Genomic DNA, 6,322 nt, shown 5'->3' on the forward strand with positions numbered 1-6,322 from the left:
ATATTCTGTGACATAATCTACAAGTGTTAGTTGGGTATTTATATTGTAAGACAAAGCTAAGACACTATTTTATATGTCCTTTTCAAATAATCTTTTTTTTGTTACAAGCTAGATATGATATGTATCATAATTCATACCACTTAACTTGTTAAATTACCATACTGTCCTCATCTATATTTATTTTTTATATATTTTCTTGGAGGTGGGGAAGAAAAAAAGATCTTAATGTTTTTAGCTAGCATATATCATAATAGATTGTAATTGTCGTTGGTATATATTCAGTATATAACAGGTGTATAATTATACCAGCTAAAAGTTGAATTTTGATTTAGTTTTTGTCATGATATTTGTCGAGTTGTTGTATAGTGTAAAAATCTCAAAGGAAAACGAAAATACAAATCGAATCTTGCATGCTAAGCAATGAATTCTTTTAGCGTGTTTTTTGCTTTTAAAAAATAATTTGTTTGAGAAAATGATAGTCAACTCGTCATGTAGTATAAATATCAGTTGAATATCAAATTAAATGTTCTTCATGTGTGTTATTATAGTGTCCTGTTTGTCTTGATTCTCGATTGATAAATAAGAAGGAAAATTAAATAATTTGATTTTAGAGATTATCAAAAGACACCTTTTTAAATTCATAATTAATAGTTTATATAATTATGATAAGGTGAGTATATGTTTTATTGCCAATATATTCTACAAAAATTAATATCCAAAAAGGGTAGGAAGGGAAAAAACAAAAAAAAAAGATTGCTAAGGGATTGGGTGACATGCTCACATCTTGATCAAATCACATAAGTATATTTAATTAAATATTAAACACACACAAAAAAAGAAGAAGTGATTCCTCATAAAATAATAATTAAAAAAACATTAAGTTTCATAGACAAATGCCACGTATAACATAGGTTAATGCATTTGGACAACTTGACACACTCAAAAACACTTTAAAAGGGAATTTTTATTAATATTTTATGTTTAAAAACTTTAATTAATAAATTAATTAGGTGGATATTTTTTAAATTTTGAAAGCCACTAGCTAGCCAATAAGAAAGAACCAGGTGTTGGATTAACTTACTTCTTAAGGAGATGGATACACGGTAATCACCATTATTTATATAATTTATTGAATTCCATTTTGGGTATTGGGGTCCATTAAAATAATATTAATTTTGTAAAAAATATCAGGCTAAACATGTCCTTAATACGTCATTAGTGAACAGGTGGTGTTCAAAGTGATGGCTTTTTTTATTTTATTTATTTTGAACGTGAAAAGCTGAAATCCTCGTTTTGTAGATTACCTGCAATCAACTCAGCTATCCTTACGGATAAAGCAATTTGAAAGATAAAAGTTTTTACAAACTTGAGTTTGTATAATTTTTTCTCAATATTAAATACTATAAACATTTTATATTGGCTTGGAATGTTAAAAGTATATATTGTATTCCAATTTTAATGTTGTTATAAGAACTAATATTGATTTGATGGATTATTATTCCACTCTAAAATATACTTATACAAATAATACATTTAGCTTTTCCACTTAAAATTGTCCTTGTTATTATTTAAAAGCCAAGTAATTAGTGGGAATCTTTAAAATGTTTAAATATTTAGCAAGGAAGTAATTCTTTAAATTGGAAACTCTCTTATATCAGCATTCTATTCTTATTTTTTAATTTTAAAAAAATTCTATTCATTTTTTTTTTGCAAAATTTCAATAAATATATTCCTACTATCATACTTTAGAGTTATATTCCTCAGTCGTTGAAATTCTATTTTCAACTTAAAAAATCATGTATCGTGCTCTTATTTGAAAGAAAAAAAATAGCTCAAAATTGGAGGAATATATTTCAAACGCTTTTACGTAACAAAAATGAACCAAAATCATATCCAAAAACCACCTTAAAAAAACTCCAATTACTGAATTTTATTAAAATATTAGTAAAAAAAAATTAAAATTATAAAAGTAATCAAAAAGAAAAGATAGCAATAATCCTTGTGATGTACGGATGTAATAAAAAGAAAAAAAGAAGAGATCTTTTAATTGGGAAGTACATCGCAACTTTACACTATGCAAAGCATATTGTTATTTTATTTAATTAATCAATAATTAGTGGCTAAATAGTTGTCTAAAAACAATTAAAATAGCAAAAGTGGAGACAATCTTGAATTATTGGCATTTTCATCTTATACTAATCATCTTTTATAGTACTTCTTAATTTCTTATTTATTTTGAACGGGAGCCTTGGAGCAACAGTAAAGTTGTCTATGTGTTATCTATAGGTCATCGATTTGAGTCGTGAAATCAGAATAGGATGCTTATATACATCACATCTCTTTAGGGAATACGGTCATTCATAAATGCGGAATGCTTAGTGCATAGACTACTTTTTTTAATTTCTAATTTATGTTAATGATTTTTCTTTTGGAAATGTGTCACTTCAAAGTAGATATGGATAAGGAACTTGGAATTTGATTAAAGTTTTAATCACTTTTGTTCTGCTTAAGCTGAAGGGCATGTTGGGATATGCCATAAATTAAAGTGTGATAATTGATATTGTTAACGTGTGTGATGGAGTGGTAATTATTCTTTCATCTTTAATTGAAAGTCTTGAATTTGAACTCTGGATATAAAATCGTTTCTGTTAATAAGCATTGTATACTTGACTTTTCGATGTAAACCTAAATTTAATCAGGTCCATTATGAATATCGATCATAGAAATTTTTTAAAAAAAAGTTAGTGTATATCATGAGTTATATCCTATAGTTTATTTGATATTAGCATAGTCACTGGATTTGGAGAATCCATGAGGATTTTTAAGTTGGATTCTTTATCCTAGGTTTTTTTTCTCTATTTTTGTTTAATACATAGTATCTGATCTTTGATCATGTTTGTCTCCTTTCATAATATTAATTTCTGTATATACTTTAATTAAAAAAAAAATTCCATGTGCCATGATTATACGGTTCACTATAACAAAAATAACTCTTAGCGATAATAAATATATACATTAACAAAGAGTGTTAAAGTCTTTTACCAGCATTATTTAATTGTCATTAGATTCAATGTCATTATAGCCTTTAGGAACATTTACAAAAAGTGTTAATTGTCGCTATAATACATATTTAGCGATAATTAAGCTATTGTCATTAATTGATTGCCGTTGAAGATAATTTTTTATGTAATAATTGTCCATATTGTTAAATTTGAGGGGTCGATTTATTATTGCGATGAGTTAGATAAATATATTTTATGGACTGAAATAGATTGAAATATTTCATCAAGTGCTAAACCCACAAATTTAATGTAAAATATATTCAAAACTAATTAATATTCATAATAAAATAGTGTCATATTTTATTTTAAAATTATAATAGAGGAATTGACAGACATACTTTTATCTCACCAACTAAACAAGCCCAAAAGTGTTATATGGTAAATAATGTTTAGATATTATTATAAGAGTACTTAGTAAAAGGACTTCCATTTCCTATTTATTATTATTATTTTCATCTATCAAATCACATATAATCTCTAGAAGATATTTCATCATCTAAAATCGAGTTAATCTTAGCAAATACATATCAAATAAAGATATTTACTATTTAGCATATAATATTATATGTGATCAAATCAAACTTCTTGTCAAATTGTTGGGAAAAGATCACTTAAATTATTGAATTGATTAAACTTTTGTTCACATAAAATATTTACACCAAATTAATATTTGCATAATAACTGCAATAAGAGTGACAAATAAATAAAATTGAGTTAAAAGAGATAAAGAGTGGTAATGTTTTTCCTTTCAATATTTCAATGTATGTATGTGTTTATACTTATAAGAGGAATATATATATATATAGAAAGTAGGAGCGTATTTCTAATCCTTCAAAGTCATGAAGTGTGAATTTGCTACAGGACATCCATATTTCATATAGGGATCCCTTTTATGAATGAAATTTTATATAGGGATCCCTTTTATATATACAGTTAAATATTTTATAGTGATAGTGTTTGTTTGAATATTTCATGGCATGTATTTGAGGAAAAATCGGATCACAAAAAACTATTATATATATAGTCTTATCCTGCAATTTTGTAAAAGGGTTATTTTCACGATTTAAACCAAATTAAGTTTTACATGATTAATGGATTAGAGTTCTTGAAATATTATGGGATTAGAATGATATTATAAAATAATAAAAGATTATTTGAGTCATCCTCCATTAATTAAAATGAACTTTTACTTGACCCCACATTACTAGTTGCTAATTAATTCCATAACCGCAGTAAAGCACTTTCAACACTAATTTCTTGGCTGGAATCACAAAATAAATACAACCTTAATCTAAGTTGGTATAGAGAAAACAACATCAATCATTCAAATATTCGAAGTTAATTGATCTGATTAATTTAAATTTGTGTTAGATAAATTTCATTGTATGATAAAATATTTGTGATCATGAAGTTTTTCATTCTCATGTCATGTCTCGATCTCAAACGTAAGTCTTTTTTGAATTAAGAATGAGAAATTTTAATCATTTTACCACACTCTATTTAAAGGTCTTCGAGCTTTGACATTTTAAACTCTACTGAGTAGATGGGGTTCTAGCATCTAGGACTCAAGTTTGGAGTCGGTAGGAGAGATATCTCGTTCTCGATCAAAATATATTTTAACAAGAAGTTCTTCAATTTGACATGATATGTAATCATATGTAGATGAAAATACCAATTCATTTGATATTCAAAGTTCATTAACCTGATTAATTTAAATATGTTGGATACGCCCACAAGAAAATAAAATGCTAGCAAAAATTCATTCATATTCATTGCTTGAATCTCAATAACTAAAAATCTATTTTCACAATAAGCTCTTCATCTAATACAATCCATTTTGTATACGCATAAATAAATATATATAATACTGACTCAATTTGCTTCTACGATGTAGGACTCTATTCACCTTGTGAGCATGTATTTCAACCATATTAGGGGTATACAAAATTGAACCGAAAATAGAATCAAACCGCAAATCGAGTCAAATCGGAAAAAAAAACTCAACTAGTGGTTTGGTTTGACTTGGTTTGGTATTGAAAAAAAAAACCCGACTATATTTGGGTTGGTTTGGTTTTAACTAAAAAAAACCAACCCGAGACCAAACCAATCCGACATTATATATGTAATTTTAAAATTTTATTTTATACACAAAAATATTTACTTTGATATAATTTTAAAATATTTCTTATCCTATTTCATAGTTTTTATCTTTTAATATATTATTTCAAGTTTAAAACTTAGAATTCGGAATAGTCCAATAAAGATTATAGTTCATAGATGTTGATAATTATAATAAAACTTAAATCAAAATCAAAATCAATACTAATGCAAAAAGAAAACAATTCAACACTAAGAATGACAATAATATTGAATATTTGTTCTTTAGTTTACATTGGTTTAGACAATTAAAATACATAATCAAATTTTAATTTTCCTTAAATATTCATTAATGTAACTAATACTTATTAAATTTATTTTAGCATGATTGATTCCTTTTAAATTATGATCATTTTTATTATGACTTTGCAATATTTATTTTTATATGATGATTTCATTATTATTTTTATTGAATATTTTAGTGTCAATCAGTACTCATCTCATATTTTGTGTTATTTTCTTAAGAAACACCTTAGATAATTGTATTTTGGTTGGACTAAAGAAATATTTGGAGCACAAGTTAATTATATGTTTGTATGCAAACTTTATTGAAAAAATCCAAAAATCTGAAAAAATTCGAGGTTTATTAGTTTGGTTTGATTTATAAATTTAAAAATTCGACACAATGGTTTGGTTTGGTATTTGCAAAATCCGAACCAACCCGAGGTTGAAAAACCCAAAAAAATCCGAATTTTCTTAGTTTGGTTTGGTTTATAAATTTAAAATTTTTACATAAATGGTTTTGATTTGATATTTGAAAAATCCGAACCAACCCGGTCATGTACACCTCTACCATATATCAAGCTACTTTGCGGGGTTAGAGGACGACGATATCGATAATAATATCTTATTGATCAATAGTATTTATATTTATTTCGATTAATAATTTGCGGGATTTCTATTATAATCAATCATCCATTCATCTCTAGTGATTAGATTCAACTTTCAAGTGCATTACACACGGTATTGAACACTTTTGAGCTGCAATTTTCCTTTGACCCAACTATTTTAGTATTTAATTACCAAAGACCCTTTTAGATGTTACAATCAAGGAAGGTAAAAAAAAAAAAAAAAAAAAAAATAGTAAATTTCACGCTAACAGT

The sequence above is a fragment of the Solanum tuberosum genome, unplaced genomic scaffold, assembly GCF_000226075.1.
Source record: "Solanum tuberosum cultivar DM 1-3 516 R44 unplaced genomic scaffold, SolTub_3.0 scf00020, whole genome shotgun sequence".
NCBI lineage: Eukaryota > Viridiplantae > Streptophyta > Magnoliopsida > Solanales > Solanaceae > Solanum > Solanum tuberosum.